At 42.9% G+C, this 12,243-nt stretch overlaps 1 long non-coding RNA gene across 1 annotated transcript; it reads left to right on the forward strand.

The window, feature by feature from the left end:
* The first annotated feature begins 6,670 nt into the window (after positions 1-6,670).
* LOC118160263 lies at positions 6,671-10,798 on the forward strand. Its single transcript, XR_004747382.1, has 3 exons — positions 6,671-6,808; positions 8,388-8,552; positions 9,514-10,798. It is a non-coding gene; the product is annotated as an uncharacterized LOC118160263 (long non-coding RNA).
* The last annotated feature ends 1,445 nt before the right edge of the window (positions 10,799-12,243 follow it).

Raw genomic sequence — 12,243 nt, forward strand, 5'->3', positions numbered from 1 at the left:
TTTTTCCCATCAGTCCTGCATATACCTATGCTCCTGCAGGGGCAACAAGAGCAAGGTGAAGTATATCTCCTTTTCCACTGGCATGACTGAGTCTGAAAGAAGTCACCACTCCATTGCCTGAGGCTGCTCTTACACACAGCCCTGCCCTGGGTTAGTTAAAACAGCACAATCTCCTTCTCTTCTTCCTCCCTGAGCACTCTCATGTCAGTTATAAGTGGCTTAGATCTGCTTTTAATTCGTAATTTCCTTGCAGACTTAACTTGGATCATCATAAGTGGTTTCCAACCCTTATAGAGTGCTAGAAAAGGTGGGGGGGCTCCACTAAATGTGTGTAACACCAGGAGAATTTTATGTATGGGCAAGTTCCAAGCAAGGTGACTGGGAGCATGTGAATATTCACAGCTTTTAAAGTCAAAATAAATACAATGTGGATGGCCTAAAAAATTCAAACAGTGAATGCAATAGTAGGAACTGCTGTGAATGTCCATGAGCAAAGAAAGGCAGTTTGTCCAAAAAATGGTTCATTGGATTATTCACACAGCTGCAGCTTCTCCTCAGGCAGACTTAGCTAGCAATAGCTGGAATGGGGGAAGGCAGAGCAAAAGGTACATCAGACATGGCAATAGAAACCAAGCATTACTTCATGTTTCACCAACTGTTGCTTAACTATCAAATGTCTTCACTCAGGGTGGGAGGACATGGTCCTTGTGAGGTGTGGAGGCCTCTGGCAGGAACAGCAACATGCAGATATACCCCTGAGATTTTCTACATTGGCTCTGAAGGGAGCTCTGAGGATGTATTTTCACTGTTGTGCTGGGGGACCTCTTTGAAGAAGGAGAGAGGCCATGGGACTGAAAGGGAGTAGGAGTGGAATGACCTGGATGGGTCAGGGGGGAAGATTTCCTGGTGGTTCTCCTTCCCCTATATCCATTAGCTCTTTGAATAAAGCTCTAGAACTTAGTTATCATTAGTGTCTCAACAAATTACGATAAGATTTGGGGACCAGCTCCTTTGGGCCCTTTAGTAAATGCCGATGTTATTAGACATCTTCCAGAAATCCAGCAGAGTCTTTGCACATTTGCTTCAATGTTATTAATTTACAAGGGTTACTTCAATTAGGAGAGTCCGTTAACTTGTAAAACTTTACTTATTTACACTGCGTCTTGGAGAGGGATTTTCTCAAAGTGTGATGATGATAAGCTTAGGCATTACAAATCCTCTCGCTGCTTTTGTCAACAGGCAGGCTGAGAGCATTAATTAGAGAGTTGCACACTTGCACGCTTCCTGGCAGTGGTTTTGCTCCAGGTCATCACTGCTGGGCACAGACCTGTGAGGCACCAGCTACCCCACCAAGTTTGGAGGGGTTCTGCCAATGGACATCAGCCTATCCCAGGGCTGGATATCCCATCTGAAAGGCTGAAGAAAATCAAGATGTTTCTCATAAACCTTTTCTTAGGCAGTAGACAAGACAATGCTCTCTTTGCCTCAAAAGCAAAGTGTCTCCCTAAAGCATTCGCTTCAGCTCAAGGCAATTTTCTTTCACTGTACACATCTCTGCTGCACGAAGCTTCAGCAGGGCAGGAAACGGGGTTGGTACTCAGTGTGCTCCAACTCATTTTCCAGCCAAGTGAAAAATTACAGTTCATGTTACTCCTCTAGAGAAGGTAAATGGAGCACAGGGTGAGGCAGCCTGGGAGTTTTGTGACCTCAAGGACTGGAAGTTTTGTGACCTCAAGGTTGTTTTGATAATCTTAAGGGGGGTCCAAAATGCTCCTTGCTTGCTGAGGAGCCTCCAAGTGATTTCAGTCCAAGCCAGTTATTCAGTTCTGTGTTATTTGCATGGCAATTGTGGTAGGTAAATGCTGTTTATCTCCTACTCCTAGGAGGTGCTGGTATACCTCAGTGGTATGAGGAACTTGGCACAATTTCTGCCCTGCCCCAGCTGGGGGTGTTATTCATGCCCAAGTGTGTCACTGCTGCAAGTCAGATATAAGAAAGAGGAGTTTCTCATTCCTGCCAGTTACTGAGATTTTGCCCTGGGCATATGGTGAATCCTCATCTTCTTGATCTGCAGACACTGTTGGTGCATGAAGCGTGAAGTTTTAACCCACCCAGCAGACTGGGACGAGCCCTGTTTCCATGGTGGATTCACCAAGTCAGTACTGGGGATGGTGAATCCATCCACTAGGTGGTTTAGGCAAGAAAGACACTGCCTCGGATGGTGAGAGATAGAGGTAACATCCAGCTTACCCAAGCAGGCAGATATTAGATAGACACAGATTTTGTAGAAATTAGTTATTGCTCTTGTGTCCAGTGTCTGCCTATCTACCTTCTTGGGCTTCTTTATGTGTTATTCAGAGCTTTATTCTGTGTATTGACGGCTGCCTTCTTTGAAAGCTGCAGGGAAAGGATAACCCACTGCCTTCTTACCTAGCAGCTGCCGATAATGAAACTGTATGCAACAGCTTCCCCCTTCACTAAGAGAGCTCCATGGTTTTACAAATGTCTCGTTAGTGTGTGGGTAGCCTTTGCTGCCTCGAAGAGTTTTGCTTCTTGAAGCAAATTGATTTCCCCTCAAAGTCAACATAAAAGCAAAGTTTTCCAGCACTTCACCATAGTTGACTCTTCCACAGGTGTCTGTACAAGATCTAATGTATGTGTTAATGTACATGCAAGGATGTTGCTAGGAAACTTGTGAGAGCTAAATGAGGAAATGCTGTTAATAGAGGCAGGCAACAGAGCCTCGAAAGTCTTCCTTTGCAGCTTTACCAATGGTTGCTATTATAAAAACAGGGCCAACTGTGAAATTGGGTTGGGTCATCTCTAGTGTCAATGGACCTGCTTAAAAAACAGAAAAAAATAAAAAATAAAAAAAAATATAGTTTTGTTCCTGGGGTAAGGTCCTGCTGCAGCTCCAGCCCAGAGAAGCTACCCAGCACCGTCTGCTTTGGGAAGAGGTGGGCAAGGGCTTTCCTTTGGGGTTAGCTTGTGGGTATTCTGCTCTGCCTCATTTCGCTGTGCACATTTGGTACTCACTGGTGGGTAACTGCAGACCTTTCTGAGCTCCAGACTGGGGTAGCATTTTCTCAATCAGCCTGAAAATACTGTGCAGTGCCTGGAGAACAAAGGTAAGTGACTTTCTGCCAGTGCCTTTGTGTGTCTTAGTGTTCAGTGCAGCTTAAATGTCACCTTGAATGAGAGATTTTTCTCTCTTCTTCTGGGTGTAAGAATGCTGTAGAGCCCAAGAAATGCCAATTTAGCAGGGAGTGCTTGTACCTTATGTGTGGAAGAGGCTGAAAAACTTTTGTCTCAAGTTGACTGAGGATATATTTAATATATGATCTTCCCAAGTTAAGTCTTCTTGCTTTTCCCTCCTAAAGGTATGTGATTTCTGTAACTAGTCTTGTTCTTCTTCCTGCCATTACTATTCTCAAGAAGCAACCCTGTTCTCACAATGAGTTCTGGAGAGCTGAGCTTACCCTGTTTTGGAGAAACATGGAACCATGTCTGTTACACACTTCACAATCACTGTAAAAATTAGGACTGGCAATTCTTATTCCCAATTGGATCTGTGACATTCTTTTACTTCAGCTTCTCTTCTACCTTCCTAAACGTGTAACACTTCTCTTCATGTTTGCAGTTGTTGCATTGATTTATTTTTTTAGAAACAAACCTCCTTAAAAAAAACGCCCAAGTCAACTGAATTCCAGGAGAAAAAAAAAAAAAACACACACAAAAAAACGGTTTCCTTTGGGAATAACCACTTGTTCTCTTAGCCAAGAGTGACCTGCTGATACTTGGTTTCAGCTGGAGAGGGAAAGTCATTTGTGCACTTTGATGTATGTATGCGTGCAAGTTGTGCACCAGATAAGCTTTTTTTTGTAATGAGTTGGGGTGGAGTTGTTCCTCATGAGTTCTGAAGTGTAACTCACTTATGTGACTCATCCTAAAGTAGCCCTGATGACTCTTTACCCCATCACATGCCAACTGTTTTTGCAGGAAGAAGAAAAAGAAAGGAATATTTTAGCGATCTTAAAAGGCTTATTGGAACAATTCTCCACTCCTTTGCTCCCTTGTGTTCAAATCCATATTTTTTTTTTTTTTTTAATCTTAAAGAAGGCTTTGTTGTCCAAAAGATTGTGTGATTTTTCCATCTCTTAGCTGATCTAATAAAAAATAATTCCTTTCTCTACAAACTTTGTCTCATCTACAGCCTAAAGCCTTCAGAACTACAATACTACCACTGTGAGCACAGTTGCCTCCATTTCAATGAATCCAGCTGTGGAGAACTCAAAGACAAAATAGCTGTGCAACCATTTAAAAATGACTCAAATGCATCTCTATGCACAAAAATGTCATAGCATTAAAATCTTGAGTCTTTTCAGGACGTCTCCCCTTTGTGTGGCTGGGAATTGCCCTTCTCTAATAGCATTAACCTCCTGTTTCTATCCCTTCATGACCATCAGGCATTAAAGATGAGAGAGTTTTTGTTGTACAGGGTTTTAATGCCTAGAAAAGCATCACTAACCCAAGGCTGAATCTGAATCTCGTCTGTCCTGAGTGGGGATGGTTTGGAGAGAAATGCCTTTGAAACTGATGAGTTATTTGTAACACTAGAATACATCTCAGTAAAGATGGATTAATGGGTAGAGTACAGCTGAGCTGGTGAAAGGTACGTGATTAATTCAGTTTTGACAGGATTGTATAATTTATAGCCTGGATAACACCTCCAATTAGGCATATCACATTCTTTATTTCTGTGGCTGTAAAGTTGAGGAATACTACACCTGAATTTCAGGCCCAGCATGCTCGGTGCTGCACAATCAGAAATAAAGGTACAATGAGAGAGAGCACCTGAAAAATGTTAAGACTATTCTGGAAAGCAGTGCTGCTCACTAGTGAAAGAGTGGACTATTGAAGCTTTCATGCTTAATAAATTCATGACACAAATTGCTTAATAAATTCATGACATTCGTTTCCAGAAATGCCTCCGTTTCTGTCTTTGTAGCCATTCCATCCCCTCTTGGAGGCCAAGTTATTTCCAGGAAAAAATGAGCAGAGGAAGGCTTTTTAAGAGGGCTGGAGGAGAATTGCAAAGGTTGATGTCTGGTAATGCTGTAGATGATGTGATTTTGGGGTCCCAGTGTCACCAAATGTTGAAGTTTTGCTTTGAGGAATGTGTGTATTTCTGCCTTCCGGTGGGCTGAAACTGTAAGGCAGGACTATGGAAAAGGTGATTTTGCATGCAAAGCAGTTTGTCCCAGTCAGAAGCAGGTCACTGTGCCTCATTACAGGCATGACCAAGGAGATGAGGAAAACTAGCTAGGCTGGAGCTCCTGGCTCCTGTGAGGGCATTAGCTACCTTTGCCATGTGTCCACATCTAGCAGCCTAATGAAAGCATGCAGGGAAAGCAGGCTTAAACTAAACTGCTTCCGTTCACACTTGGGAGCAGGGACATCTTCCCCCCCTCAAAAAAATAAATAAATATTGCTAAGTGGATTTTAGTCAAAGCTGTCACTGCAATGAAGACCTCATTGTTGTACCTGTCTGTCTGTAGGACTTGCAAGGCTGCTGTGGGAGCTCCACCGTGCACCTCTATGTCACGCCTCGGGGTTACTGTTCACTGCACAGCTTGTACTCCCCGTGTTAGCGATTTAGGAAGTATCGCTGCATAAATCATCATGCAGGGAAATAACTTCACGTCTCTGCCAAGTGTCTGTTTTCCTGTAGTCTTCCCCAGTATTTCGGGCTGGATTGGTAATGAGCAGAGAAGACTGCAGTGCTATATTTGTGTGGAAGTGAGATGCCAGCTCCTTAAGGATTAATTTATTGGGCTGCAGGCCAAGGCATATTCTGGCCCTTGGTTGCATGTTACTTGCTGCCTTTATTTAATTCACTGTGGAAGGTCTGAAAGTTTGACTCCAAAGACATGAATGCATCATTGCACAGTCCTCCGGTTTTACTAGGAACATGCGAGCAATGAGGAATGGGGGTATGAAGGAAAGAATTAACAGTCAGTGTTGTTTGAGTGACAGGATCAAGGTCTGTTCTGTGGCCCTGCGACCCTTCTGGTACAGCTGAGACACGGACTGTGCTCCTGTCTTTTCACAACATTAGTGTCCAACTTATGAAACACTTCTGAAAAATCTGGTTTGTACCTGTTTGCCTTTGCCTTCCTAGAGAAAGCCAGCTGCCTTGTTCTTCTTCAGGAGAAGGATTCATCCTTGGAGATAACACCGCCTTGAAACCATTATAGAACATAGTATCCCTGGTAACTGGAGCTGATAACATTTCTATACTCAGAAGAAGTTTGTAGCATGTTAAACTGGGAGATGAATGGGTGGGGGAGGATACTTCATAAAAAGCTGCCCTGAGCCTCTAGAGGCAGGCTCAGGAGGCAATGTGAGATGTCCAAACGCAACCTGATGCAGAAGTGTAAACCCAGTACACAGGCAGTAGGGCCTGCATCATCTTTCAGTGTATGTCCAGGAAAGTCACTTAGACCTTGTCTGCCCTGTGTACATTTTATTTTTTTAAACTGTGTTAGTTCATATACCACTCTGAGACAACTTTAGTTGGTTAGCATGCCCTGTACTTGCTCTGATCATCTGTTGACTAAAACAGATTGAGTTTAAGTGCTGTTGCAGTGATGTAAATGTTTTGATTTGCTACCATGTACAAACAAGGAGAAGGTGAGGGGCCTGGGCTTCTTCAGCCTGGAGAAGAACTGGGTCAGGGGACCAAAGAGCCATCATTCCATGCATACGTGGAGGTCATCAAGAAGGTGAAGAAAGCTCCTTATTGCAGGTAATGTCTTGAACAGGTTTCCCAGAGAGGTTGTGAAGTCTATGTCCTTGGGGGTTTTGAAGAACTGATTGGTCAAACCCCTGAGCAATCTAGTCTTAGGTGAATGTTGACCTTGCTGAAATAGTTAAATTGGTAATTATTTTTGAAGTAAGATGTGTTTTTGAAAAGTTACTCTTTTTTATTATTTTTTTCCTCAACTTAGTCACCTTATAGACAACATTTTTAAAATTCAAATCTTTAAGAAAAAAAAAAAAAAAAAAAAAAAACACTTTCAAATCCCTTCTTTATTTGAGAAGCACTAGGACTAAAATCACTCACAAAAAGATGCAATATGAGTAAAAACACTTTTGCTAAAAATTCAGCTGAAGCACTTGCATCTGTCCTATGAAAAGCTCCAGTTTTAGACATATTTGGACACAGCGAATGATACTGGAAGCAGTAACTAGGACTTCTCAGATTTATTTCATATTCATTTTCCAATTTCACCCCAAGGGGCTACTGGTAATGAGGCTCCCCCATAGGCTGGTCCAGTGCATGCCTTTGAAGAACACACAGATGAAGAAAAAAGTGAATTTATTATTAAGGGCTTAATTTAGCTACATAGAGTTGAATCTGTGCTACCAAACTGAAAACTCCAATCTGTTTCCAGAAAGTCTGGAGAATTCCTTAGTTCTCCAGTCCTATATGAAGGACTATGTGTTCCCCCAGAAGAACATGCCATCCCTGACCGGAACCCAACTGCTGCTACCTCGTATCTTTTGGGAGCTCCCAGTTTTCAAAAGGATAGCTTTGTTAGAGGTCATGTATGCCCTGCTCCTGATACAGCACAGAGAAATCCAGGCATGGTTTGATAACACAGACCTTGAAAGAGGGGGCAGAGAATGCAGAGCAGAGGAGAACAAGAAAGGGGTGATAAGATAGAGGGTACAGGATAACACTGGACATCCCAGGTCTGTAGGCAACTCACCAGAGATGAGACAAAGAAATGCGGACCTCAGAGCTGGGCAAAAACAGTCTTAAGGTTATCAAAAATAAAACAGAACACAACCCAACATGTGTAAAACTCTCCATGTGTAGTAAATTTGGATGCAGTGTGGACTTGCAGACCAAGGAAGAAGGAGTAAGGTGTAAACCATTGCTAGAAAATGTATGAAAACATCTCCATATGGACCTTAGATGGAGGGGAAAGAATGTACTAGCATCATACTCTGCCCTGCAAAGAGAAAGAGAAGGTGTTTGCCAGGAATATTGTGTAAAGTCAGTTTAAATGTATTACCACTTAGACTTTTTTCCAGGTAATATTATTCCTTCTTTACATTTTTTTGTTGTTGTTGTTTTTTTTCCTCCAATATTGGGATCTGGGCAAATAATATTTATTTGATTAGACTGTTAAGATTTCAATTATACTGTCAATAAATCATTGGATTTATATATAAGTCCCATTTCCATATTGTCTGTAATGAGAATTTGAATGCAACAATGGCAGTCAGCAGGTGAATAATAACTATGAAAAAAATGGAAAAGGAACAATGACTGGAAGGGGTAAGAACATCCTCTGGCTCTGCTTTGTGCCTTCCAGCATGCAGCTTGTTCTCCTGCCCTCCCAATGTGCAGTATCCCACTAGACCAAGATCCTTTTAGGATCTTTTCTGGGGAAACCAGCAAGTGAGAGATACCACAGACAGCAGCCAACTGCAGGTCAGATGGCACAAGGAAAGTATGTGGGATGCAGTTTTCCCCAAAGGTGGGGGCAAGCAAACTTCTAAATTACTGTCTCTATTATTCTGGCCCTGAGCTCAGGGCTTTACTTGCTGCATCTGTCCTTTTCCATTTTTTTTTTTTTATTATTTTTATTTATTATTATTTTTTTTTTTTTTAATGTGAGAGGAACACTGTTAAGATCCCCAAGACCTGCCTTCTGCATGCAGTGGCTATGCTCAGTCTCTGCTGTGCTGGAACGCCAGCGCCAAAACCGAGAAATGCTTTTGCCAGTGTGACCCATTCTGTCTCAGACCATTTTGCAAAGATAAGCAAAAAGTGAGGCGAGTGGTGTAGTGGGTTTTGTGCTGCTGAGTGAGGCACCTCACTGAGACCGCTGCTCTCATTTCTCATACTGTACCCGTATTGTTGTTGAAAGCATTCATTTCCATTCACCTTTAGGAGTTTAATTTGCATAATCATTTTTCTTGCGAGGCTTCAGAATTGGCTGATCTGGACTCTCCACTTCAAAATATCTTAACTGTGCTTTTCAATATGCACACAATGCGGTGAGATAGAACAAAACGATCTTGTTGTGTTACCATAGAGACATCCAGGGTCTAAGAAGGGTTCCTGCTCAAAATCGGACTGTTAAAGGGACAAGGGGCTGTTAAAATTTGATGGAGGGTTTAATCCTTGACCGGGCACTGGTATAAATCAGTGCAGTCAGGATGAAATGAACTGGCAGTCCCCGTGTAGTGCTTTACAGACAGCACTCTTCAGTCCAAACTGGTCCAAAGGGGCTGTCGTCTCGGTAGTTTCAGCAAAAAAAAGGAGATGGAGGGGGGCTGGGGCAGAAAGGGCCAGGAAATTCACTTGAAAATGTTAAATCACTTTACGCTTTTCCTTCGTTTCTCCCCTTCTTTTGACTTGAGTGCTAATTAAGAGACTTTCCCTTGCACTTAGGCAACCAAACTTTGCTTTTTAAGCATACATTTTTTAAACAGCGCTAAATGAATGCAGCAGTGAGGGAAGGTGCTGGGCTGACATCCTCCGCTCTGGAGACCCAAGTCCTACGTTCACAGATGAAGGCATAATAGCAGGACTTTAGCTGCATTCCTGCACTGACCTGGAGAAAACGTGCTTCAGACGGAGAGGACGCTACACTCTGTGAGCCTGCTGAGTTTTCAGTGTTGGTGCTGTAATTGCCAGCTATAATGATGGTTTTGTGCAATGGAGGGAGAAGAAAACGTCTCGCTATGTACATAAAGGGAAGCAAAAATTGGCTGGGAGTAGATTCAGCAACAAAACCTCCCAGCAGTTAACACTCTCTTTGCTTGGGACTAAAGTGTCTGAGCCATCCATCTGAACATGAAAAGGGTGCTTACAAACCTTGCTTTAAACCAACTTGTTTAAAAGCCCTAGTGCAATACGGGGAGGCAATGCTTTCTCCAGTGGTAGCTAAACAAGGTGGACCCTGACATTATAATCCCTAAACTGACATTTGAAAGAGCATTGGTGAACAGGTTTTGTAAATTCTCCTTTCATCTTTGTGTGGCTGTGCTGGGAGATGAAAATCTGCGTCGTGTTTGAGATGGAGCTATTGCTATCCTCACTGAAAGCAGCTGTTGGTATGGGACCTTAGGAGACTGGCTCCAGGTTCTGCTGAAGGCTGAGCTGACTCCTTCCCACTGTCCTTAAGTCAGCCCTGACATTTCCTTCTCTGTCCTAAACTCTGGTCCTGATGGACCACCTGTCAGCAGTCTTGTTATGCTGTGGGTGTAGTAAGGTCTCTAAGGAAAGACGGTTCTGTTTTCGATCTCCCTTTGCTGTGAAACAAACCCTTCCTGGCCTGGGCTAATGTGAATTATGCACACCCTGCCCCGCATAACAGGTTTGTTGTGCCAAAGCAGTACGTTCAACAGAGCTAAATTCATCAGCATCTAAGACACTCTTTACTCCTCAGGCACCATGCACTCCCGAAAATACCACGTGGCCTGTGGCTAACACTAAGCAACGGCAGGCAACGCTGTCAATAATAGCTTGGAAATTTGCATTCCTCTCAGCAGTGATTTACAGGGTGGCTTAGACTCCTTCCAGAACAGGTGAAAGGAAGATTAGCTGGCATGGCTTCGGGGAAGCTTCCCCACACCACAGCAAACGTTGCTACAAGGAGAGGCTTCGTTAGTCTGCAGTGGAGCACAAGCAACTAGAGATGTTTGCTAACAGGTTGTGCAGAAGTGCAAGTGTCTGTTTTATTCTTACATTGTTTTATTTTTATGTCACTTCTAAACAGAAGATTTCATTTGTTCCCATGTGCTTCCCTGGATTTTGGAGGGGTTGCCCTCAGGATGTGTTGAAGGATTGAGGCAGACCCTCAATCAAGATTCTAAGCACTTGTCACCGGGAAGCAATGACAGACAGGGGTGAAGTGCATGCTCCCCAAAATTTATCAGGGACTTTGGTATCATGTTAATAAGTAGCATTATGCTTTATACATGGAAAACCTCTCCAACTAGGGGAACCCTGCTCAGATTGACCCCTTGTTGCTGCAGGGACCACCTCTCTCATCTACAGATAATTTGCACCGTGGATACCAAATATCTGAGCTATCTCATACCTCGGTACAGCAGGAATGTTTTGCTCAGCTGCAGAGTAGTGTAGGCAATATTGGACTCCCTGAGCCAAGCAACCCTCTTGAATCAGGAGAGGTGGTGAGGGTGCTACAGAGATACCTTAATTGCTCTGCGGGCTTGTCAAAATCAACATTTGCAGGACATGAAAGTCTGCCCTGTGCTCTCCAGACAGTCCTGTACATTCCTGTGTTTTTACCATTTCCTTGCATAACTCTGGCTTTTCTAGATGACTTGTAAAAGTAACTTCTAATCCAGTATGTTATTAAACTTACAGTTTACTAAAGGCCCCATTAGCAACCCTAGGATTAAGAAAAGTGGCTGTAAGCTCATTGGCACAGGCATTTCAGCCTCTTGTTTCCCAGGTCTCTTCATTCATTTTTACTCCCCATGCAAGAAAAAGCAAGAGGCTGAAAATAAGTTTTGTATGGTTACTAGCTGCCAACGAACATCAAGCAGTTAGGAACTGTAGGAAGCTGCAATATCTTTTATTAGACCAGTGGATGCAATAGGGGAAAAACAGATGAGTTGTCAGGCATGCAAGCCCTTCTTCAGGTCAATGTGCCCAAAAGCGTGTTGCTATTTTCCAGCTACATCAGCCAGTCTAGTAAAAGTTATTGCTTCTCTGCAGAAGTTATTGCGGCTCACATATCTTGAGACCATCACAGCTACAGCAGCACTTCCACTCTGCAAGATTCTCTGAGACCCACTTTGTATCGCAACAGCAGGAGTATGTCCACATGAGTCCTAACTTTAGTGTATTTCTTCTCAGTTTCGCCATCTATTTATTTTCCGTCACAGCTGTGTGTAATAAATTCTTTCAGCAGTTCTGGAAAAAAAATAAAAATGGAAGAGTGATTGATTTTCATTTTCCGAGCTTTATGGGGTGTGCTACTTAGAAGACTTGTCATTACCACCATTTGCTGGTGTTTAGTGGAAGATTTAATTCACCTACTGTAATGATTTGGGGAAGTCTGTCGATGTACAATTTAGAAAGTTATTATGTAAATGGCAGTATTATGAAATGCTTTTATGAGGATGCAGAATCCACCATTTGCTAACAGGGGTTGCAGAATGTTTCTGACAAGGTACAACGGGCAGTTG

Source organism: Oxyura jamaicensis, chromosome 1 (assembly GCF_011077185.1).
Source record: "Oxyura jamaicensis isolate SHBP4307 breed ruddy duck chromosome 1, BPBGC_Ojam_1.0, whole genome shotgun sequence".
Lineage (NCBI taxonomy): Eukaryota > Metazoa > Chordata > Aves > Anseriformes > Anatidae > Oxyura > Oxyura jamaicensis.